Genomic DNA, 26,583 nt, shown 5'->3' with positions numbered 1-26,583 from the left:
ATTCTTATTTTCTTGTGCACATTTAGAATCTAGCTAGTTTTTGAAACAGGCATGATCACATTTTGACAAAGGGTCTTATTGTATCTCAATGTTCAATCTTTCAGATTTTACTGTAGTATTGGTACTAGGTTGCATACGACTTTATATGAAAGTGAGGTCTAGACATATTTAAAGACATAAATGAATCTTGGAACCTGCATTGGGCATCTTCTTTTAAATTAAAACAAAACAAGGTGGGATAACTCAAAAACATCAATACCCAATGTAAAAATAATCAATAAAACTATTGACCAGCAAGATTCTGCAAAGTCAGCAAGAATTCTTCACAGTGGGAGGTGAGGACCAGTAGGCCCTCCAGATGTTACTGGACTACAACCCCCATAATCTTTGACCATTGGCCACACACAGTGGGGCTGATAGGAGTTCCAGGATTGTTGGAGGGCCACGGATTCCTAGCTCTCCATCTTGCACTTTACAAAAATCAAGAATACAGATCACCATTTTGGTCTGCTGCATATATTTCAACAAAGAGGAAGGTGTCAAGCAGTCTTTGCCCTCCTGTTCCCTATTACAAGGTTCCTTATTTGAGTCAATACTAAATAAGGAACAGGTGAGGAAATTCCATCGCTAATATGCTGCCACAAAGGTGATCTTCTGCTTTAACACCACAAATCTCTCCTCAAAAGGCACAGCCAACTGGAAGGATGCCTCCAAATAAGATCTTAATGACTGGCAAGGTTTATATACAACTGGGGCAAATAATTCCTTTTTCTCCCCACTGAAATTCGATAAAAATAATAAATCAATATATAGCCCTTCTTCACAGCAGCCTTTAGTGCGAGCCCAAACCTAATCACAAGCCCCTTGATAATTGTGGTTTCCCTTTTGTACAATATCCTTTTTGAGCTGGACACAATATTCCAAGTTATTGCTATTATGCACATCTGGAAGTGATTAGTAGTACCATGCATTTTTTAATGCTTGGGCTATAGAGAAGTATCCAATAAGGAGCCTTGATTACATTGCACACAGGGCCCTCCTTTAAGGAATATGCAGAGGTTATTATGTAGCAGCTTTTCTCCTAAAGCTAAATTATGAAAGCACCCCTTTAGTCAATTTCTGTTTACTTGTAAATTTTGTGACCCAGCGTGGGACAGGAGATGCTTGATAAATAGTACCCTTAGGGAGAATTCCAAGCGGCAACCACTGGGGTGGGAAAAGCACTCAGCAAAGGTATATCAGGTAATTACCAAGCACCTCCAGCTGCTCCTGTCATACTTCAGCAACGACCGTGTGCTGATTCAAACCAGAGTAGCTGAACTGAGCAAGAATCAGACTGAATTCAAAACAGAAGGAGCTTATGCTAACCGGGCAGTTACACTCCCTTTTAAGCTTTGCAAGATTTTTCTTTCCATTTAGCAAGCCTGATGGGGCGCCCTCTTTATTTCACGTACTCACAGGCACAAACAAATACTGTATAGACAAAGATCCTGCTTCTCCAAAGTTAGGGACAGCTTAAAGGAAAAGAATGCAAGTAAGAAGCATCCCTGTAAAACATTAAAATTAATACAGAAAAAGAACTACCACAAAAAGCACCTAAAATGTTGTTGTTTTTAAGATCCAAAACCATCGGTAAACATTATATAGATAAACAGCAAGCAGTGCTAAGTTAAAACCTAGATGCTCATTTCCACAAATTAATAAGTAGCTCATTCCAGTCTTTTGTTGATGGCACAAACTGTTCTCCTCCCCACAGCCCAGCAGATGCTGTTTTAATAGGCATGGGGGGATTGCATCTTAAGGAACAGAATCTGAAGGCAACAGGAAGGCAGTGGTTTCTTTTAACCATAGCCTATAAATACATTTTCAAGAGATGCTATATAGTGCAAATTAATTTCGACTGAATCACAAGCTTAGGATAGTGACAGGCAGCTACCTCTCAAAAGTGAAGCAAGTGCAGAGAAACTGAAAGAAACTGAAATTCAGATGTTTGTACATCCCTAGCTTCAGGAAAGGTCATCTGAATCTTAGAACTAGATCCAGAACATCAGTGGCACGCCCACCTGGAAAACTGGCATTTGTGATCTACAAAAGCAGATTTTGAAGAATTATTCTAGTAATCTTTTTGGCTTCTGTGTATTGAAAATTGCACAAGTAGATTGTTGCTCATTGTACAGGCTATGTATACACCCTTTTGTTCTTTTCCCTCAACATGTTATAAGCTGTCCTCCAAGGGGGCAAAACATATATAGTGCGAGGAGTTATGAGGAATGCATCCATTTTCATCAATGGTGTGACAGATTGCATTCCCTCATGGCGTAGGGCACGTGTTTATTTCAACCATTTCTTTCCTCTGAAAGGTGCCTTATGCACCTTCTGGTTTTCTTCTGTCTGAAAAAGATCAAAGCATTCTAAAGTCTACTGTTACAAAGTTCTCCAACCCTCATGGGGGTGACGAAAGCAGCTGTGTTGTGTACATGAATTTGAGTATGGGTGCAGAGTACTGCTTTGGGGTACCGCCCCTGCCAGCCCAACTATGACAGGCAATATAAACAAGACGACTAGCATCTTTAATTCACCAACCGATGCTTAGCTGCCTATCTGTGAGGAGAAAAAAGGGAGAAGCAGATCGTTTGAAGCTTTATAGTGCCTGGCACAACACTAAGGTATGTGGCAGTTATGCTTGAGGATTTATGAATCTTAGTCAACCCTACCACTTGTGTGCCCAAACTTTATTCTCCCCTAGCAATCATTAGTAGAAAATTAATCAAGGCTTTTTATTTCTGCGAATATCACTTGTGGACTTAATGTTCAGGGTTGGTTTTTTTAAAAGAATTAGGTGGAGGTGAAGAGATGCTAAAAGTTACAATATAAACAAAATATAAAGATTTGATGCATCAAAGATGTATTTAAGAAAGAGAATATTCTTATGATGACAATATTCTGGACTTTTGGACCTTATGTGATGCTTTTATCCAGAAACCTGATTTTTTTTTTTATTCTAAGTAAAAGGAATTAACATATTTCTTAAAACAAGGTTATCTTTGAAAACATAGGAATTGCTAATAATCATCCGGAGAACATGATTTCTCTTTTGTTCTAACATTCAAAGTGAATCTAATAAATGTAAAAGACCCCTGTAAGATACAGGTTTAACTCATTCATTTTAACCACTGCAGATGAAAGAACATACTTCAGCCTCTGAAGCAAAATCTCATATTTAATTATGTTAATAGGTCATGTTTTGATAATTTTCAAAACTTTGGCATTTACACATTCCAACCCTATACCATTGTAAAATGCTACAGGTGTCTATGTGTGTCTGTGTGTGTATTTCAATGTGCTTAAAGGTTTAGCCAGAAGAACAGTGTTTTAACTGATTTACAGTGTAACCTTGTACATGTGTAATCAAAAGCAATGCCTACTAAGTTCTGTCAAACTTCTTTCCAAGCAAGTGTGTGATTGTAGCCTTCAGTCAATTAAACCTATTGAAATATTAACCATCATCAACTTTGAAGGGTATTTAGTGAAGACAAATGTCTTCTGAGCAAATAACACAGATAAATCCTTCTGTGGAGAAATAATCTGAAACACTACATGTAATTTTTATTTACAGGTAGGTAGCCGTGTTGGTCTGCCATAGTCAAAACAAAATAAAAGAAAAAAAATTCCTTCCAGTAGCACCTTAAAGACCAACTAAATTAGTTCTAGGTATGAGCTTTCGTGTGCATGCACACTTCTTCAGATACACTGAAACAGAAGTCACCAGATCCTTTCAGTGTATCTGAAGAAGTGTGCATGCACACGAAAGCTCATACCTAGAACTAACTTAGTTGGTCTTTAAGGTGCTACTGGAAGGAATTTTTTTTCTTTTATTTTGTTTTGTAATTTTTATTTTATTTTCAGGGAATATACCAGGACAACAGGCTCTCCCTTTTTCTTTTCAAAATGTAGATCTCTGTTCAGATCACTCCTCTGAAATGGTGCTACATATGTAAAGCCTTGCATATGCCCAAATGGTTAACTTTATCTTATTGTTCTTTACATAAAGTATATTAATTAAACTGGAGACAGCTGATATATACAGTGGTACCTCGGCTTAAGAACTTAATTCGTTCTGGAGGTCCGTTCTTAACCTGAAACTGTTCTTAACCTGAGGCACCACTTTAGCTAATGGGGCCTCCTGCTGCTGCCACCGTGCAATTTCTATTCTCATCCTGAAGCAAAGTTCTTAACTCGAGGTTCTATTTCTGGGTTAGCGGAGTCTGTAATCTGAAGCATCTGTAACTTGAAGCATCTGTAACCCAAGGTACCACTGTATTGTTAATTGCAGGACACTGTTGATCAAGCGACTTTTTAAAGAGCCTTGCAACTGGTGAACATCTTCAAATGTTTCAAATGCCTGTCTCTGGCTTGGGAAAGGACAGGGGCTTTGATGTGAGAATGACTGCAGTGTGCATGCAGTTCCACAGCCAGAGCTGTGTGTGCAAAATAGTATATTATTATTATTATTATTATTATTATTATTACTACAGTAAAAAACCCAAACCCACACACCTCTGGTAACTGCAGCCTAAATGAAGACACTTGGAAGCAAAAGAGCATCCTAGCATTCCCCATGGTTCCTGCTTTTAGGCTTAATCCTGTAATTAAGGTTAGCTTTGTATTTTTAGTATTGCTATAAGTTGGGAGAGGGGCAAGGATCCCCTGAACTCTTGAGTGCCAGATCCTCCCCATAATTCCTGGATTTAGTAAAAGAGCATGAGGTGGGGAGTTTGTTTTATGCTCCATAGAGGGTCAGACGTGATATTTGGAATCTGAGGCTGAAGCAATGGGAAAAACAGGACCCTCTTGGGATGTGAATGCTCTGTACTCTGTACTCTAGGAGCATCTAGGAGCAGGTTGTGTATATGTGTAAATAAACCATATATCATAAACACCACAGGCTCTGCTGTGCCTCATTTTCCTAAAAGGGAATCTAGACCCTAGTAAGTGTGCCTGCAGCCTATGGACTCTCGCCCAGCTCATAGAGATTGGGGTGGCCTGTTAACTATATTATCAATCCCTCTGGTTTTTTGTTTCAGTACCAAAGGCCAGGATAACAAACGTACAAACAAATCTTATGCACACTTTCCTGAAAGTAAGCGCCACTGAACATAATGGGCCATTTTTCACCCGAGTAAAAATCTGCACTATTACAAGGCTCCTTAAACTCCACAGTTAGATTGCTACAGTTATCATCATAGCAATTTTGATTTGGAGCAGTCTTTGAAAGTCATGAATGTGCTGCTCAATGTGCATTCAACAACACTGAACAAATACGTTAAAAATGATTAAGAGGGTGTGTCTAAGATCCTACGGGTTGGTAGTTATTACCTGGTGACTGTTCAATGTCCTAGTCAGGTTGCATGGCGAGAGAGGGAGCGCCATTCTATGGTTTGCCTCGGGTCACAATATGTCTTGGGCCGGCTATGACTGGAAATGTATCCTAGAGCGGAAGAAGGTTTGGTGTTCCAGATATTGTCCCTTTATCTGTGGCCATTGGCCATAGTGGCTGGGGCTGATGGGAGTCTACCAACATCTGGAGGGCCACAGTTGTGCAACCCCTGTCCTAGATCAAGAAGCTATGGCTACTTTCCCCAATCAAAAATAAATCAATAAATGCAAGTGGATAGTTTAAGCAGGCTTTTTGAGAAAGAAAAAAAGTTTTTTCTGCAACATACAGTTTTAACCACCACTTTTTTGGAGCCACGGTTGCAAAGGAAATGATCAAATTTAAATCCAAAGAAGAAGAAAAGCACAGTACATTGAAGTGAGAATTTAGTTATTATCGGGGCTTTTTTTCAACCAGAGCTCACCAGTGCTCAGCTCCCATCCCTCTTGGGCGGGCACAATTGCCATTCTAAGAGAGCGAGGGAGAGGTTCATGGTGAGTTCCAGCACCTCTTTTTCTAGAAAAATGTCCCTTGTTATTATCATCCGCTTCACAGGGGGAAGATGATCCAGCTAATAAATTTCACTGTATCTAAAATGATATTTTAAAAAATGATGTGGTTAACATGAGATTCATTTGGGCAGCTGGGCAGTGTTATGAGCAAAGTAATAAACATAATCCCATTTCCATATGCTGATTTTTAAAGCTCATGATTTTGCCTTTTTTATTAAAAAAATTGTTTGAAGTGGCAGAGATAAATTTACAAAGGATTGAGCTTATCCCCCTTACATTTAAAAACAGTAAAAATGCCATAAACACAACACACGTCTTAATTCCAGATACAAATGGGTCATAATCTTTTCACTGTCTCTTGGCCTGGGGTTGCCTCATCTCTTCTAGCATGTTCCCCTAGAAGATGGCTCTGCCTTCAAGGTTGCTTTTCTGGGTCTAATTTGGAATAGCTGTTATTTTATTTGTAAGCTACCGTGAGTCCCGGTCACGGAAAAAGGTGGGGTATAAATAAAATTATTATTATTATTATTATTACACAACACAAAAATTTATTTAGATATCTCTTATTTGTTTTGAGCCATCAATTTACATGTGGCACCTTGAGATTTATTATTGGTCTCCCAGTTTTCTTTATGCTGCCCCCCTCCCACATGCAGTGAAGGTGGTGCAGATTTGATCACAACAGCTGCGAGGTGTCAGCCATTTTGTGTTCAAAATAGGCCTCCTTAGGATGCTTTTCTGTTCACAACGGGGAAGGATATAGTTCTGTATACATTTGCCTTATGCATAGGAAAGCAGCTTGGAGAATTCAGCATGGCCCTTGTGGAAAAATAAAGCCCCCTCCTTTGTATGCCTTCATGCCGCTGCTTGCAATGATTGTGACAGATCCAAACCTTGGGTGGTAGTCAACTAAATTTTACTCATAACACACCCATTGAAATTAATGAATATGGTTAAGTTAGGTCCCTTAATTTCAATGGCTCTACTCTGATTAAGAATTAATTGAACATCACTAACATTCAAGTCCAGGGTTAATCACAAATTAGTATTAGTATTAGCTATTGAGACTGGATTGGAAGGACAATGGGAGAAGGAAGATGTCTCTTCAAAATAACCTGCTTATTTAACATTGATCTTGATTTGATGGCACAACGTTTGCAGGATGGTTATGCTATGTTGGCTATTTATTGAGTATTCATTCTGATTTATTTCCAGTGAAGTTATATATCTTACTGAGCAATAGTTACCACAAGCTTTTCGGTGTATTTTCCCCGTTGCTTTAAATATTGCAGAAAAAGTTCCTGATTTTTTGGGGGGGAGGGGGACAGGTTTGTTGCACAAAATTGTGCAACCTGAATTTGCCAGTTTGCAACTGAACCCCACTCACAAAATAGAGACAAATCTGGAAGCAATATGAATATCCACAAGAAATATTTTTTACCAAACAGAGACTGCTTGCATATGAATTAAAATGGTATTGGTTCCACACACTGCGAGTGATGCCCATTCATGGAAAAGAAGCACTCTGAGTTGTTCTGCTTACAATTCCTGGAAATAAGACCAGTCTTGTGCAAAATACAGCCAGTGACCTCCATGTGGCCTCACATTGGGGGAGTCCCAAAACACTTATGCCGAATTTGAAGTGCTTTTCAGTTATTATTTTTAAAGCAAAACAGTCTTTCTCTAGAGAAAAAAGACAAAATGTACATCTGGTTTCTGGGAAAAGAAACGAAAGGGGCCTTCATTTCTTAGTCACAAATACATTGCAACCCATTTTCTTCCTAACTCCTAAACCTCCATAGTTAAATACATACACAAGGGTAGTTGTTTTCAATCTTCCTGAGAAAGACAGACATTTTTCTATGACAAAATAATTAAATCCAGTCAGGTAGCCTCAGCAGGGAAGATGCACAATGTCCGCCTTTCTAGTGGCAGTGCCCAGATTCTGGAACTTCCTTTCTAGAAATGTTCATTTAACTCCCCCAGCCCATCCTGCCAGTAGTCTTCTGCGGTGCTGATACTGCTTCCTCCATTGCTGATACTTACATCACAAATACACAAACATTAATGGCATTTGTGCAATTACTGTCCCCTCAGCTGTCTATGTATTTTAGATTGCAGCTTAAGAACAATGTTTTCCGAAATTACATTAACCAATAATATAACAAAAAAGTAATGCATTTTCAATAAAGTTTACAAGAAATAAAATAGTTAACCCCCACTTCATTTCTGGATTGATCAAATATCTCCTAACACACACTGCAAAATTCTGAACTAAAGATGGCCATGACTAAGGACAGAAAATAAACATATCAGTGTGAGAAACTCAGATTGGATTGCTATCAATTCCTGAGAACTGTTCATTGGGCAGTTGATAAATCTAAAATATAAATCTTTAATTTAATAAATCTAAAAGATAAATCTTTAATTTTCCCATCACATAATTAAAGTTCTTAAGGTTCCCCATGGGAGAGGCAATAATTATACCAGTGAAAATCTCTGGTGGGTCACTGACAGTCGGAGTAGACAATATTGGGTTAGGTGGACTAATGGGCTGAATCTATATCAGGCAGTTGCACATGTCCAGTGCACACATCCCAGTGGGGACTGGTATGGCAGAAGACAGGAAGACCAAAAGTGGTGACAGAGCCAAGGATAATTTGCCTCCATTCTCCTCCTTGCTGAGTTCAACAAAGGCATCACTGAGTGAGACTAAGGAGGAGGCTGACAGTCAGTGCCACAACCCTTGGACTGGTTGTAAGTTAGGAGGCAGACAGGTGGGGACTGAGTGAAGGCAGAATCATCTTGGTTGGGCAGTGCCCAACTTGCCCTAATGGACCAGTATATACTACTATTCTCCCATACTGCATATGGAGAGAAGGGGACTGACGTAGAGAGAGAATGGCTTGTTAAATGCCACCTAATGAGTTTATAGTAGAGTTGAGATGTGAGCTAGCTCACTTCCTTAGCCATTATATTACACCTGTGCTCATAAGAAGTTTCAGACAACCACAACCTTGCTTTTTCTTTATTTCAGACTGTATGTGTGCCTTCATATGTCTCTTTGTATACAGACCATACATATCTAATAAATTAATAATGAAAGTTACATATATGACAATGCCAATAACATCTCTTAGCATTCTTCCTCACTGAATAGGTTGCGGAATAGAACTTATTCTTGGAGTTAAAATATAACCACTTGTAGAGCGAGACAGTAAGGATTCTTTAGTTATATACTTGTGGGTTTCTTAAAATGTATATATTTTATTTCTGTACAGCCTTTCCCGTGTCTTGAGATGGCTCACAACAGTATTGCATGCTGAGATAAGAAAGGTCTTGTCTTGACAGATCCAAGAAACAAAGAGAAGGAATCATTGAAACCATATTTTGCAAGAATCATTTGCTTTCTATAGAAGCAGAAAAGGCTCTGGTGGTATGTGCTGATCCAGGATGAAGTTCCAAAACTCTTGCACAATGTTTGTACTAGGGGGAGAGTCTTTCTTTCTTTCTTTTTCAACAGAAAGAATTTTGGATTTGATTTTTTAGTGACATTTTGAGAAGATTTTGAGGGGGAAACACTTGGGAAATATCAAAGTTATTTATGTTTGAAGGAGTTATGGCAAAGCTATTGTGCAGTGTAGCACGAAAACTGTGACCAGGCTTGTGGTAAAACAAAACGCTTTTGTCCTTTTCCTCAAAGCATCTAGCTGCCCACTCTTCCTGAAGCCCCAGCTGTATTTCCTCTCCATTTCTTTTTATCTATATGATGAAGAGGGATAGGAATTCGGTGATGGCTCTGTGCAAATATATCAATGTATGATACTTGCAAGAACTGAGTACACCTATCCAACAGATGGTCTGTGCTGTCTGCTTTGATAGTACCAACCATCTACTGGGTGGGTGTGTTCTGACTGCCCTCAGCCCAAACAGATTATCAGAATTAGCATGCCTGCTAGCAGAACTGATCACTGTGAGCACTATGCAGGCAGCCCCATTCCAGCAACTGGAATTATATGTGCAGGCTTCACGATGGGGATTATGTGTACCTCACCCTACTCTATATGTGAACTAAGTAACAAGGATCTTCATCAACCATAGGCATGGGCTTGGGCAGGTCCAACTATATCCTATTTAAATGCTCTTATGAAAGTCTTTTAACTTTTAAAAGCAAATTTTATTACATCTTAATGGGTGGGTTTTTTCCCAAAAGAAAGAAGCCCAAAGTCTGCTAAACTAGGGCAGAACTTGTTTATAGCTCTTTGGTTGCCAATTACAGAAAAGATTCCATGTGCGGGTTGCACTTGCTAGATCAAGGCATGTTTATGTGTCTCTAACGAAACAAATGTGGTAGAGTGGGCCGTTCAAATAAGTGAGCTTTGTTCATCTCGTGAATAACTGATTTTATGCTTTTGTTATGCAGAATTAAGTCTTCAATATAAAAGCCATTTTAGAAGCCTGGACTCTTGCGTAGTGTTGGATATAGTTGTTTAGTTGAAGACTTGTTAAAATAGCCTGGCAGCTTATGCAATGAGTCTGTCAGCCACATGCTTGGATGTGCAAATCAATCTGTAACTGTCTCATGGTGGGGCAAATCCATATTAGCTACTGAGCTTGGGTTGCCATCTTTGGTCAGCCAAAATACAGGACAGGTGGGACAAAATAAAGGACTGGTTGGGGGAATTGTGGGGCACATTCTCTCTCGTGGCACCAAATCCTCCCCCCCCCCTTTGGGGAGGAGAGGTTCTCCTCATTCAGCCTCTCGTCACCCTGGCCCTGCTCTTTCCCTTGACTCCTGTAGATGGGCAGGGGCCAGGGGTAGAAGGCCAGCTCCCACGGCGACTTGAGCTACAGCTCCATCCTCTTGCCCCAGCTGGCATCAGAGAAGACTCAAGGGCAGAGGAGGAGGAGAGGTCAGGTCAAGGTGGTAGAGGGGCAGTGGCTGAGGAGGTGGAGCAGTGAGAGGGAAGGAAGGAAGGGAAGAGGGAGAGAGAGGAGGTTGCTCCTTCCCTCTACTGTCGCTTGTGCCGGGCCAGATGCCCCTTCAGCCATACCAACAGCGACACAACTGACATTTTGGGCCAGCCGAGCTCAAACATGCGCGGGGGGGGGGGGCATCCTGTTTGAAGTCCAAACAGGACAGGGGACACTTTTGTCCCAAAACAGTGTGATCCCAATTTTCTAGGGATGGATGATAACCCTATGCATGATGGAATGCAAACCTGTTCTCTTGCTCGACTCCTAGGATGCATAAGCACAGGCTCTTTTGTGCCAAGTCCTGAAACAACCGACCTAAATATAAGTGAGCTTACAAAAAGGAAGAGCCCAAGCAAAAACTCCCATTAATTAATCTTTTTAAAAAGGTATGAGATTCTGCATTTTTGTAAAGTACCCAGAAACAGTGAGTGTGACATACAACAACACACACACCACACACTCTGAGCAGATGGGTATACTCTGTGCTAGTAGGGAACACGCTCCCATCAGACAGCTCCAGACCCAGGATGATTGGGAGTGGCCATCACAGCCACTACAAGAATGTAATGCTAGACTAGATGGAATTTTGCCCTGAACCAACCAAGTTCTCCTTATGTTCTTAGATCATGATCTACCGGTAGTTCTCTAGATAGGCTGCAGAAGATCAGCAAGGATTCTGACTCTCTGTTGTTTAATAATAGCAACAAAAAGCCTTTCCCCACATTCCAAATTAGGCTTTTGAGAGGAATAAAGCTTGTAGGGTGGAATCAGGAATTAATTTTTGTGTGATAGGACTATGAGCTAAGTGCTGGTACTGAAAATAAATTCATGGGCTGCATATCAATTCAGAGTTACCCTATTCCTTAATACTAACAGTATGTTGCTTCCGCCCCTGCCACCAATTTTAATTTGGCTACAGTTAATAGATCTTGAGGTTCTAGTAAAAAACAAAAAAAACAAGTAATTCCCACAAGCTTGGAGGGTGCCCACCTGATCAGTACTGTATTGTAACATGAATCAGACTCTTTCCTATAGGCAGCTAGCTTAGTTTTTTGACATTTGTGTAAATTGCAGCAACACCAAATATCAGATAAATGTTAGATTGAAACATGAGAAAATTTTCCTTCCAACCCAAGCGGACCTTCTGCTGCTATATTACCCACAACCTATCTGGTTCACACATTCCCACATCATGCCTTTGGCTTTCTCCATTGCATTAACTGCCAGCCTTCAAGTCTTGTGTTTTAGCCTTATTTCTTAATTATTTAAACTGGTTGTGATTATTTTATATGCCAAAAACTGTGTGGCTTTGTGCAGGTTGTGAGAAATGCATGACTCGTTCACAGCTCAGTGAAGTTTATAAACCTGCCAAATTGGTGAGAGGGATGCAGTTAGTTAAGTTATTGTCCCTGTATTTGTTTCCCCTCTTTTTTTCTTCTTCTTTCGGTATTGGCACTGAACGCAAGAGAACCTACGAGGGATCAGATAACGCAAGAGGGTTCTGAATAATATCCTCTCTGGACTAATGCCCACTGCAGCCCACTGCAAAAGCCACACTGTCAGTAGTTAGACCTGTTTAAATTATCTGGAAGAGGCATGGGTTGTGATGGGGAGGGCCCATATGGCTGACTTTTCTAAGTTCTCGAAATATGGCTCAAGAAACAGTGAACAAGACAATGGGACAGTTTGAGCATGAGAATCTTTGCTTCATAAACAAGGGCAGCATGACGTAGTTCACTCATAGAACTAAGCAAAACCACAGCTTAGTATAAATGAGCAAGCATGTGGGCTCCCAAAACGGAGATTATGGCCATATTGTTCTTCATATCTGGCCTGTTGCTGCTGTTGTGCGTCAAGCCATGGTTTGGCTTAGTATGTTGCCCAAACCCTTGCTTTTGGCTTGTCTTGCTCCAGACAAACAACAATCTTTAACCATAATTTGTCTGGAGAAGACAAACCATGGGTCTGGGTTTAGAGCATAGTTTGCCTTAGCATTACATGTAATCTGAACTGCTAAGTACTGGTTCCGTCCGTATGCTTCTCCCTCCCCTCTCTCCTTCTTTTGTATGTCCAAGTGGTTTCAGGTGAACTGACATTAAAGCTGCAATTGTTCACCCACTTGCCTGGGAGTAGGGATGGGGCAAAAATTCAGCTCACATTTATAGCTAAACCTATGAAATTTACACTTTCCGAAACAATAAGCAAAACAGAAAAAGCCATCTTTTTCTGGGCTGTATCAATAGGAGTATAGCATCTAGATCAAGGGAAGTAATAGTGCCACTGTATTCTACTCTGGTCAGACCTCACCTGGAGTACTGTGTCCAGTTCTGGGCACCACAGTTCAAGAAGGACACTGACAAACGGGAATTTGTCCAGAGGAGGGCAACCAAAATGGTCAAAGGCCTGGAAACAATGCCTCATGAGGAACGGCTAAGGGAGCTGGGCATGTTTAGCCTGGAGAAGAGGAGGTTAAGGGGTGATATGATAGCCATGTTCAAATATATAAAAGGATGTCACATAGAGGAGGGAGAAAGGTTGTTTTCTGCTGCTCCAGAGAAGCGGACACGGAGCAATGGATCCAAACTACAAGAAAGAAGATTCCACCTAAACATTAGGAAGAACTTCCTGACAGTAAGAGCTGTTCGACAGTGGAATTTGCTGCCAAGGAGTGTGGTGGAGTCTCCTTCTTTGGAGGTCTTTAAGCAGAGGCTTGACAACCATATGTCAGGAGTGCTCTGATGGTGTTTCCTGCTTGGTAGGGGGTTGGACTCGATGGCCCTTGTGGTCTCTTCCAACTCTATGATTCTATGTTCTTTCAAAATGCAAACTCCTCCAGATTCTGCAGTGCAGTTCTCCAGCCAATGTATGTATACAAAAATGCACATACAGTATTCAGGTAAAGTGTGCATATAAATGCATACATTAATGAAAATAGCATACAAAGCACAATTGCTTTGCAAAATATGTATATTAGCCAAAAAGTATATATAAACATGTGTATATTAGGAGAATATTGTAGTGAAATGTTGGTGAATTTTCATGAGGACCTGAAAAAACAAAACTTGGATGTAGAAATATGAAGAAATGAGAAACCGAGAAACCAAAACTGAGATATTCACCCATACCTGGGAATCAGGTTATAAGCTTGCACTGTAAAGTACCATTTCCCATTTCAATCCAAAGAGCTACTTTGGAATTGGGAATTCTAATTACAATTTTTCACTCCCCCACATACACTTTGAACAGCAGATTTTCCATGACACATTAAAAGCTAATTTTGAAATATCCATTGCTTTCATCATGATCCATTTTCCTTATGGCACTGGAGGCTGCTTTTCAACAAACACATGCTCAGTACTTTGTGGGGCATACAGACCTAGTTCCATGGTTCGGTGGATGCTAATCAGTAACTTTTATTTCTACCACTTAGAGTAATATGTAAATCCAAATTTTATAATGCTATCAGGAAAAAAGTTCAAAATAAAAATGGAGGGGGAAGAGCAGGAGGGAAAGAGATGTTTCTGAACAGGGTCATGCATACTTGAGTCTAAAAGTGAGAGCTGGTTCTACACCCATGTTAAGGCTGAAAACATCGCAGTATTGAGGCATGTGTGACTGTTGGCCATATTCAGATGTGATACAATTGGCAGAATCACATCATGCATTTAAAGTGCATTCAATGTGCATTTAGACCACATGACTTCTCTCAAAGAATCATGGAAATTGTAGTTCACCTCTCAAGACCTACAGTTCCCAGCACCCTTAACAAACTACAGTAGTTCCAGCACTCCTGATCTTCTCTAATCTTTATCCAGAGGGAAAACAGATAACGGTATGGCTTAGAATTACCGTACTTCTGACTCAGCGCTCATTGTTTGTTGCTCCCAAGAGCGAACATTCATTTCAGATCACGGTTTCTCACCCCTGATTTGGATGTCATGCAAAGTCTGCTGCTCCATGGTCTGCTTCCCGTCTGGAGGAAGGGAGGAGCAAAGTTGGGGAGACTGAGTTGGGTGCAACCTTGTACCCAAATAAGCCTCTTAGTTTACATTTCTAGACTTTCTTTCAACATCCCCCAAGAAATCACAAAAACTCAAGCATGATTTTGCAGTCTGCAAATCGGACTATGGCAGTACAGCAGTATTTTCAGTTCAACACTAAAAATAAATATACGTTGCATGGAGTGGTGTAAACCAACGCAGAATCAATTAAGAGCACACTTGTGAAATTGACTAGGGGAGACTGGAACGTATAAAAGCCCAGCCTTGATACACACAATTTTAAACTGCTTCTCCTATAACTCATACCTGCTCTTTGTCAATACTGGGACTATTAGGTAATTTCTTTCTACTCATTTTTAAAGTATTTAAAAATAACTAAGATGTCGCTTGCTTTTTCAATTTCAAATCATTGCCAGGTTTCTTCTTCTCCTCAGACTTAAGGAAAGGCTAGTACTATATTAGGGCTGTGAGTGAGTGTCCAAGCCTTTTGCATTCATCAAAGCCAGTGAAGCCTGTGCCTAGTCAACAGATAAAACTGGACTTTACGGAAGGATTTGATATTTTACCAAAGAACTATTCCAAATGCTTTTCTAGCAATTATTTGTGTCTGGCTTGCATCTGGGGATGTTCTCATTGCACTCAGTGGAATTTTTCTATGATTAAAATTACACAGGATTAAGTTCAAGTACACTCTTTTCCTGTTTGCAAATGATTTGAAGAGTCATGCAGAGCGGAAAAAAACACCTGACCACATGCAGTAAATTAAAGTGGGGGGGGGGAGCCCATCCAGGTACTCTGATTAATTTGGCTGCAACTCGGTGTGGCTCTATGTAAAAAGGCTAGAAGAGGGAAAGGTTTGCAGCAATCCTAGGGGAGGAGGGTGACAGCAAAAACTCCAGGAGCATCGCTCGTATTCTCTTCAGACCAAGAGGACGACAAGAAAGAAAAGCTGCTCTGATTTGCGCTAGTGAGTACTGAACACAGTAGCCACTTGCTACTTTCATAGGAAAATAATAATAATCCCTTTTCTGATAAATTCTGCTTTCTAACATATTTTTACAGAGAAAAGTTTACATTTTAGACTCTCCATTTCCCACTTCCAGCCAGACCCCAAAGGATGGCTTGGTGGGATGAAAAAGTGAATCTAAGAGTTACCGGTACTCAGATCTTCCTAATATTCAAATATTGTGCTGTATTTGCTCTCCTTTTTAACATTTAAAACAAAACTTTATCATCTTGTTACACTGAGCTCATATGTTTGTTTCATTAATCTTATCAATTTTACTTCTTCTAACTTTGGTTCAATAAATTCTTTTTGATTTTGTTTCCTTCAGTTTTTTATACTAAAAAATGTATTCTGGTCAAGTACATTTGGTATCTGCATTTTTAGGAATGGTGTATGAAGTTTAAAGTGGGGCAGCATTTATTTAGTATTCTTTCATTATTTTCTGAAGGTTTTGGAATCACTCCGTGGAGACAATAGTAACCGTTTTTCATTTCTTACGCATTGTTCTTTTGGTCTTATATTCACTACTGAAAATAAAATAAGGATATGTTTATTTTTAATTTATAACAAGTTGCCTGATAAAAAAAAAAAAAACAAGTTGCCTGATCAGAGGTGTTTTCTTGTGTAAGTAAGTGGTGACTAAATGGCGGTAGAATGATTATAAACTTATTCCGTATAACTGCAAAGTAATTTATTGCATATTAGTATTCTGAATGTTGGTTTCCTGTTTTAACAATATTCAGTATTTTTTCCCCTTTTAATTACATATTTTCAATTTTATCATTATTCCAAAATGAAGTAACATTTTGTATCACAAGATATACATCTTTTGTACTTTTTGTTGGCTTGGTTGTTTTCGGGAGAGGAATTATTATCATTTTTAAAGTGTCTGAAAGATTCTGTAGGATCTCCTTTTGCTTCCAAAGACTATGGTGACTTCTGGTTTGTAATTTAGAATAATAAAATCATACTGGCAATTGTTCTCTTAAAAATCTATAAATTTTCCTCAGTTTTAAGTCCTTTCTTTTCCCTTCTCAGGGGTGTTGTTGCTTTTGCAGGAAGGGGAAAATAAAAGTTTCTAGTACGCAGGGAAAATGCAAAATAGTCTGCACAAGATCAAATTCTGTTTCCTTCATCAACACTTAAATACTGGAATTTTGCCCACAGAAACAGACACTATTTGTCCTTGTCTATAACTTAGTTAGTTCTATAACTTAGATATAATTAACCATTATATGTAGAAAAAATAAAGAAAAACAGTAAAAGCAGACAAACTGATGGACTTTTGAAAGAGAAATGGGTTATTTTTATAACCGTGTGACTGACAGATATGTGGACACAAGTTATGTTTTGTGATGAACAATGTAACTTTGTCTTTTGCAACACAAATTTGCTTTTGTGGAGATCCTGTTTAATTCAACACATTTTTTAGTAATAATAATAATAATACTTTCAGGTAATTTCATATATTAAATCCACTTGAATAAAATGAACTTACTAATGTAAATGAAATTAACTTAATTATATTATATGACTAGCCATTTTGAATTCATGGTTCTCTGTGTCTGGAAAATTCTCCATAGCCCTCATCATGATAATACTATTACCGCCTATTACTGTTGCAGTGAATGGGCCACTCTATTCTTGTATACATTTGGGCTTTGGATAGAAATGTCACAAACTTAATGGTGGATTTCAGATATAATGCTAACAAGCCGAAATGAGCAAAGGGCTCACATGTTCTCCTCTCCATCTCTGGCACAGCCACGAGGAGATAGGAAGCATTCACTGCTTGTTTTCAACTAACAATTGTGTATTGTTTTCAACTAACCATTGTGCACCGGACAGGGGATCTTTAGTTACTTTCAATTATGGTTTGTTGAAAATCAAACCATGATTTGTAATCCCGTGTTGTTAAAACAAATCACAGTTTAAAGGGACCAGGCTTTTCCCAGTTCACACATAATGATAAAGCGAATTGGAGTTTATCTCCAGTTAGGGAGGAGGAAGGGGAGCCTTGATTCTGCTTCTTCGCTAAACGATGTTACATCTAGGGTTGCCATATTTCAAAAAGTAAAATTCCCGACAACTTTTTTGGTGGAACAAACCCAAATTGTTGAGCTTTCCTGGGGAAACCTGTCAGATTTTCTATTCTTCTGTGCATTTTTTGTGGTGGTCTTTGTTTCAATCTCTGATTATTTAATCTATGTTTTAAATGTTGTACATTGTATATTTTCCATTTTCTTCCAGTCACTTTGAGACCCCCCAGATGAAGTGAAAAGTGAGGTAGAAATATTAAATAAATAAATAAATACTGACTTCTTCACTCAGGGGCTTCTGGAGCTTTTTCTGGGATTGTCTGGATCCATTTCAAACAGGGTTTCCGTTACAGTTTCCCTTACAATACTCAACAAAAAGCAGTCTTGACTGTGGTTCTAGGTGCCCTCTCATGCATGCAGAGCCCAACAGGCCTGGACAGCAGCACTCTGCATGATTGTGTGCTCTAGTAAATCTCACACAATTCTCTGCAACATAAAGGAAATCCTCTATAGACATGTTGATGAAAGTATTCTCAGGCAGAATCTTTGAAATGCAGTGATCTAACTGAGAATCAGTATTTGTGATGACCCCACTTTACCCAACACTGTTGAACATGCCAAATAGATTGTATGCAAATGAAAACAAACAAGAGCTTTTAAGTTCACTTCCCCCTTCCCTTTCCTTATATGCCTGTAGTAGCAACCTATTGTTTTCCAGAGTAAGATTTTTATGAGCAGTGACACTGATTTTTTTCCAGTTAAATTGTACCACATCATGGTTTCACTATTAGGGAAGTTCCACATAGGAACTATAAAAGTTCATTTAAGATGCTCCCTATAATGGCTATGAAGCTAGCAGCAGAGTCATGGACTTTCTTAAGATCTACTGAGAGCCAGTGTGGTATAGTGGTTAAGAGCGGTGGACTCATAATCTGGGGAACCGGGTTCACGTCTCCGCTCCTCCACATGCAGCTGCTGGGTGACCTTGGGCCAGTCACACTTTGAAGTCTCTCAGCCCCACTTGCCTCACAGAGTGCTGTTGTGGGGGAGGAAGGGAAAGGAGTATGTTAGTATGTTAGCCGCTTTAAGACTCCTTCGGGTAGTGATAAAGCAGGATATCAAATCCAAACTCTTCTCTTCTTCTACTACAAAAGAAATTTATGCAAGCCAGTGCTTAAAAACTCCAAGATAAATATGAAAACACCCTACAGTTGTTCCATTTTATATGTGTATACTGTTGTATATGTGTATACTGTTGTTCTGTAAGTCACTCTGAGTTGAGTAAAAAAAGAGTAACTAATAAATTTAATTAATGAATGAATTAATTAACAATATGTATCTTGCATTCCTATTTATTTATATTGTTAGCTGCACCACAATTTCCAAATGATGAAAGATTTCAGGGCTGTCAGCATATATCTTGGGCTTGATTTCCTTTGAATGAAGGTTACTGGAGACAGTGGTGTCTTTGTGATATATAGTTTTATTTACACACCTATATGCAAGCTGAGCATTAGATGGAAGAGTTCACAGCATTAACACTTCAACAGATCTTGCTTCCCTAAAAGATTTCTAGGGAGGCCCCCAAACCCATAGCTTTGGACTCAGCATGAACAGCAAGGCAGGCAGGTCTCCATGTCTTTTCCCAGCCCAGTTCAAGATGAGACTGGTCCAGATCTATTGGTCTCTTAACACCAGTGACATCATCTCATGCTGCCTTTGGTTGATATAGCCTCTTTATATGTGGTGACTTCCCTCAACTGGACTTTGACAGAGGTTAGAATTGCTCTGCCCCTCTGATAAGCATACACTAGGCTAAAGCAGTTGCATTATTTTTACGATTATAGTGGTACCTTGGTTCTCAAATGCCTTGGTACTCAAACACATTGGTTCTCAAACACCGAAGACCCAGAAATAAGTGTTTTTCAGAAGCCAAATGTCTGGTGCAGCTGTTGGCTATTGTATCCGGGGTGCCTGCACCAATCAGAAGCTGTGCCTTAGTTTTCGAACTTCCGGAACAGATTAAGTTTGGCACTTTTGTTTTTGCTATTTATTTTGCATTTTTGTTTTTGAGGCTTTTTTGGTTAATTTGTTTTTGTGACTGAGTGGAACCCAGTTCAGCTACTGATTGTGTGACTGTGGAAATGGATAAGCCTCACATCCAAACAATGACTATCACCAGTGCAGGTAAGAAAAAAAAATAATTTTAATTTTTATCATCTACAATACTGTCTTATTTATTTTATCATACAGTATGTTTATTATTGCTTTCATTTTATGGATCTATGGTCTTGTTAGATAGTAAAATTAATATTAAATTGCTGTTTTAGGGGTTGTATTTAAAAGTATGGAATGGGTTAATCCGTTTTGCATTACTTTCTATGGAAAAGAGCGCCTTGGTTTTGAAACGCTTTGGTTTTGGAACGCACTTCTGGAACAGATTAAGTTTGAGAACCAAGGTACCACTGTACAATAAATTCAAATAATATCTACATATATTCACACTCTAGGTCTCTGTTAGACATCCATAGCTTAGGCAATAATCCACATATGATACCAAATAAATCTATTAATGAAGATGAAGAAAATAAAACCAAAGCAAGCTGACACTACTGGGGCTGTATTATCCACCACTTCCAAAAGCATAAAGACCTGTGTGTGCCTTGAGCAAAGCCAAAAGAGCAGAAGCCCAGGCAGGAAGCAAATAACAATCAGCCCTTGAAAGAAGTATCCTGAAAGAACTGCTTGGGAATCCAACCTCACCTTCCTTGGGCTACATAAGATCTGGCTGCCCTGAGGGAAAGCAGAAGCTAGGGAGCTAGTGTCATCAGCTCCTGAAATCAGCCTGAGAATATTTTGCATCATTCATTGTGTTAGTAATTTAAATTATAAACTGCCTTGGTAGTAAGAGTATATAAACATGATAAATAATCCACAGAGAATGAAGGAAGAAATCTATCTTGCTACTAACAATTTAGATAGACTGTTACTGTGTGATTTAGACAACTAGGCGTTGCATTCAAGCCACTGAAAGCTTCCCACTTGTCCTTCCCCCCTCCCAAGATTAATATACAGTGGTGCCCCGCAAGACGAATGCCTCGCAAGACGGAAAACCCGCTAGACGAAAGGGTTTTCCATTTTGGAGGCGCTTCGCAAAACTAATTTCCCTATGGGCTTGCTTTGCAAGACGAAAATGTCTTGCGAGTTCCTGCGGGTTTTTTTCCCTTTCCCCCCCCCTTTTCCTAAGCCGCTAAGCCGCTTATCAGCTGATCCGCTGATAAGCCGCTTAACAGCTGATCGCTAAAAGCCGCTAAACCACTAATAGCGCTAATCCGCTAAGCTGTCAATGGGCTTGCTTCGCAAGACGAAAAAACCGCTATACGAAGAGCCTCACGGAACGGATTAATTTCGTCTTGCGAGGCACCACTGTATGTGTGGTAATGGCATAAGACGTGGGACGCGGGTGGCACTGTGGGTTAAACCACAGAGCCTAGGACTTGCCGATCAGAAGGTTGGCGGTTCGAATCCCTGCGACGGGGTGAGTCCCGTTGCTCAGTCCCCGCTCCTGCCAACCTAGCAGTTCGAAAGCACATCAAAGTGCAAGTAGATAAATAGGTACCGCTCCGGCGGGAAGGTAAATGGCGTTTCCGTGTGCTGCTCTGGTTTGCCAGAAGCGGCTTAGTCATGCTGGCCACATGACCCGGAAGCTGTACGCCGGCTCCCCAGAGCCGGTCACGACTGGACCTAATGGTCAGGGGTCCCTTTACCTTTTAATGGCATAAGATGGCACCAACCCTATTGTTTCCCAGAATGTTCTCTTCATCCTCCACATTCAGATATACTGGAGTTGGTTTGTTTGTTTGTAAGACTCATAAACAGGCTGAGCCCTAGTACAAAAGTGTTTCAATTGTCACGTCAAGTATCACTGGGAACTGAACTACCTATCCGGAGTTTTGGGCTGGGTTGCCATCAGTATGCCGATGACACCCAACTCTATCTGTTGAGGGATGGCCATCCTGACTCAGCCCCAGACACACTGACCAGATGTCTGGAAGCTGTGGCTGGATGGTTACGTGGGAGCTGGTTGAAGTTAAATCCTTTGAAGACAGAGGTCCTCTGGCTGGGATGGGGTGATATGGGATTGAGGGGGCAACTCCCATCTCTTGCGGGGGTGCAATTAGTGCCAGCATCGTCCGTTAAGAGTTTGGGTGTAATCTTCGATACAGCTATAACAAAGGCGGCATTTTTTCATCTCCGCCAAGCTAAGCAGTTGGCTCCTTATCTCTCTCGCCCTGACCTAGCCACTGTGATCCACGCGACGGTCACCTCCAGACTGGATTATTGTAACTCGCTCTACGTGGGGCTGCCCTTGAGACTGACCCAGAAACTCCAGCGGGTGCAGAATGCTGCGGCGAGACTCCTTATGGGGTCTTTGCTGCGAGATCATATTCATCCGGTACTATACCAGCTGCACTGGCTCCCGGTGGAGTACAGGATCAGGTTTAAGGTGCTGGTTTTAACCTTTAAAGCCCTATACGGCCTAGGACCCTCGTACCTACGGGACCGCCTCTCCTGATATGTCCTACAGAGAAATTTACGGTCTGCAAATAAAAACATCCTGAAGATCCCAGGCCACAGAGAGGTTAGGCTGGCCTCAACTAGAGCCAGGGCTCCACGGCCGCGGCTCCAATCTGGTGGAACGCTCTGTCACAAGAGACTAGGGCCCTGCGGGACCTGACATCTTTCCACAGGGCCTGCAAGACAGAGCTGTTCCACCAGGCCTTTGGTCAGGGCGCAGCCTGACCCCCTCCTCTGGCAATCTGCACAGAATTTTGCTTAATGGTTGCCATCAATTTGATTTTAATTAATTTTATAATGAATGTTTTTAGAATGTTGGATTATTTTGATTGTTGTTAGCCGCCCTGAGCCCAGCTTCGGCTGGGGAGGGCGGGATATACGGTAAATAAAAAATTATTATTATTATTATTATTATTATTATCCTCTTGATCCTTCATACTGGACAGAACTTTATGCAAGCTATTTACAACAACTTAGGTTTTCAGCAACTTATTTTTGTTTATGGATTCTCACACAACTTGATAACGCTGACTTGGCTCACCCTGTGTGACATTAGTGCACTTCAGACAATCATTGTCAGATGTGTCATTTTAAAAAGTTGTTTGCTTATTATTATTATCAATGTCAATGTGCCATCTAGTATGGAGAACATCTTGCTCCATGACTTGTATCCTTCAGCCCTTGAATTTTGCCACTATGATATACACTTATGAAACCTAAAGCCACAGTATTATATTTTTCTGTATCAGCTAACTGGCATCTAGTTTCCTTCCAGTAACAGTTTTAGGACTGGATACTAAATTGTAATACTGGTATTTTATAATAAAGATTAATACCGTATTGATAGGGGCTAATCCTACTAAACAATGGTGCATTTAGAAATTAATAGAATTTATGTAATTTCATAGAAGGAAAGCCAATTAATTTCCCCGAATAAAATGAAATAGTCTATTAATTTGCACCCAACCTGTTTCCACATTAATCTGCCAAATAATGACAATTTTCATTTAAGTATTTAAAAATGCATTTCTAAACATATTTTCTCTCAAAATACATGCTTTAAACATATTTTAATACTTTTGACATTAAAACTAAAAGCCAGTGGATAGCTTAGACCAAACACCACTTTCCTGTAAGTAGGCATCATTGAATTCAATAGAACTTCTTTCTGAGTAGGCATGGTGAGGATTGCACTGTAAGTTCCTATCTGGACATTAGTCTTGGTGGTGATTTCCTAAAGCATCTCTAAATGAGGCCCAAATTGTTGTAAACAGCAAACAAACAAAAAGCTGGTTGAATGTTCTTGTTCAAAAGAACACTATATTATGCATGAGCAGTGAATTGAGGGGCTGGCATAAAGTAGAATAAACCTTTTTATAAATTGCTGACCGAAACATTGTTTGGGGTATGCTAGATAGTAGCCTACTCTCCTCATGCCCCAAACTCCAAGCATGATCCCAGCTGTAGGGTTAATACTAGTGGTTCTCAGCTTCCCATGACCCCAGTTGGTAGTAAATTTCAGGGTTTATTTCAGCTTCAGTTTATCATTAGCTGCCCAGAATACATTGCTTACTGGGAAGAATGCAAATGATATATGCAAATGATATAAATTATAGCTTTTTACAAGGTGTTTGTGAGGATAAAATATGAACCCCCCAAAATAAATATAGACACACAGGGTTTTTTTTGGAAATGTTATATTTTTACAAATATGCAGCGTAGGGCTGCCATACATCCGGAATTTCCTGGACATAGCCGGGATCCGTTCGTCGAAAACTTTTGTGTTCAGATTTTCACTCTTTGAAATATGGCAATCCTAATGCAAAGTGAATATGGGCTAGCTGGCAAACTCCTATAGAAGAATTAGTTTCTCAAGCAACAAAGGAGACAACATGCTCTTGGAGCAATACTGGTAAGTGCAAGAACTCAGTCTTCAGAATCATTATTTACTTTCTAGCTTTATGTTTCCTTCTTAGTGCTACATACACAAGGTACTGAGCGCACACACACCACATACATACATACAGACAAACAAACAAACACACACGAAGTTTGTCTGGTTCCTTGTACAAGAAATGTATCTTCTTGCCATCAGTACCGATTAGAAAGCAGGATAAAAGGTTGGCTATCTTTTCACGATAGAACAAAGCAGAATTCCTTTAAGACTATCTGAGGTTAATCCTTTCATAAATACTATGCGGACTAATATTTATCATAACTATAGCTCCTTTTAATAAACAACTCTTTTTGAAAACCTTCACAACGGTCCTAAAAAGGCCAAGACAAGCCACATGCCACAAAGGTTATATTATGTCATGAGTTTTTTCACACAGAGACTGCACATGGAAACTTCTGCATCTCAGCTCATTCTTTCTTTTTTTGACAGACTTCTGCTTATCCTGACATTTTCCCTTGGGAAACTCTTATCTTTACCATGGAATTGGAGCAAACATCAGTTTCTCTGCAGATTGACGTTTGCTCCAATTCGGTGCTAAAGAGTGGGTTTTCCTGGAGAAAGCGGTAGAGCAAACAGAAAACCACTCAGACTTGTGTCTAGAAAGCATGTGACAAGCGGTAAACTACCCAGACCCATGCATCCTAGGCATGGGATAAGCAGAAGTGTGGCTGAGCCGTCAAGTATTCTATAGATCATCCTAGAGATGATTAAGGAGTGTGCATTGAGATGCCCTCTTCAATTAATGTATTTCCCCTCTTTGTGCCAGCCTGGCAAAATGCCCACCACAACAACTTAGGACATGTGTGAGCATCCTTGCCATGACTGAGAAGAGCAAACGAAGTATCTGGAATTGTCTACCAGATACCCTTTCCAGGACAAGCATCAGGGACTAATGTTTCAGTGTGATGTGTAACTTAGCACTACTTACTCAGATTCAGTTTCACTCCTAACCCATAAATCTCTACATTTTAGCAGCAGATCAAGTGCAAACTGGGCATTCTGCTTTAAACAGTTTACATAGCACTTACTGTACTTTTCAGTGTATAAGATGAGGTTTTATAATAAAAAAAATATGTTCAAAATTGTGGGTCATTTTATACATGGACACAATCTCCCCCCATTTTCTTAATCTGCAGTTCCCAAAAATAGGGGGTGTCTTATACATGGGGGGGGGAGTGTTATACATGGAAAAATACTGTAAATCCATTGGTTTTGTTACAGATGGTTTGAGCTAAATTGATTTCAACAAGAGCTCAGCTGGTTTATGTGAGCCTAAATTCAATATTTGCAAAAATTTAAATATGTTCTGTTAAATTAGTTCAGCTAGTGTAGTTTTATTAACCCGGACAAAGTCTTAACAGGAGCAATCAGCTGGCCCAGGCTACGTTCCATATTAAGATGTGGCATTTTGCCAGTGAATTTTCCAGAATGGAAAAATGCCCTAGAGTTGAAATATATTATTGGTAAGAAGGCGTGATCACAGACTTTCACTGTGCATTTCCCTACTGATAGAGCTTTGCTCTGTGGTCGTCTTTTTTCCCCTGTCAACAAGTTTAAAAACTAATATTTAATGCCAATTAACAGACTCATTGCTCTTTACAAATGAACTGAAAGGAGAGGACAGAGAAGTCCTAGAGAGCTGCTCCAGAGAAGGTAACTATGAAATAATTTGTATTGAGAGATCAAGACCATCTGGAGGCACTGAATAATATGAATAATTGATATATGTCTGGTTTTCCTGAAACAAATGGATTCTGATGCACTTGCAAAACAGAAGGGGATTTATTATACTTAACAAATTATGCACGTCATATCTAGAACACACTGATAGCCATAATGAATCACAGAACTGAAGCCCTCTGACTCCAGTGAGCTTCTGCACTCATAACTGTGATGGACTGTGATCAATCGATGCAGACTAACTGTAACAGATAGGATTAGTTCTGAGTTTAAGAACTGCATAAAGGGCTAGATGGAAAAAGAATGAAGCAAAAAGATATGTATATGAGTTGTGTTTCGGGCTTAAGTTGGGGTTTTTTAAGACCTATTTCTTAAATAACATGAATCTTATAATACATA

At 39.8% G+C, this 26,583-nt stretch overlaps 1 protein-coding gene and 1 long non-coding RNA gene across 8 annotated transcripts in view; one reads left to right on the top strand and one right to left on the bottom strand.

Annotated features, from left to right (window-relative positions):
* ASIP (agouti signaling protein) overlaps window positions 1-26,583 on the top strand; it is a 90,129-nt gene that overhangs the window by 44,218 nt on the left and 19,328 nt on the right. The gene's annotated exons all lie outside the window — the stretch shown is intronic.
* The window catches only part of LOC307218066, an 80,274-nt gene that overhangs the window by 44,308 nt on the left and 9,383 nt on the right, over window positions 1-26,583 (bottom strand). The window contains exon 3 of one of the 7 annotated variants that reach the window (XR_013839732.1): window positions 15,900-16,609. The exons of 5 other annotated variants lie outside the window; for them this stretch is intronic. This is a non-coding gene — a long non-coding RNA (uncharacterized lncRNA). Of the gene's footprint in view, window positions 1-15,899; window positions 16,610-18,247; window positions 18,456-26,583 lie in introns of those variants that run through there. One more of the 7 variants, XR_013839733.1, reaches the window with a different exon arrangement.

Source organism: Podarcis cretensis (assembly GCF_951804945.1).
Source record: "Podarcis cretensis genome assembly, chromosome: 6".
NCBI classification, from domain to species: Eukaryota; Metazoa; Chordata; class Lepidosauria; order Squamata; family Lacertidae; genus Podarcis; species Podarcis cretensis.
Note: the sequence above shows the minus strand (reverse complement) of the source record. Positions and strands in the feature narration are given on the sequence as shown.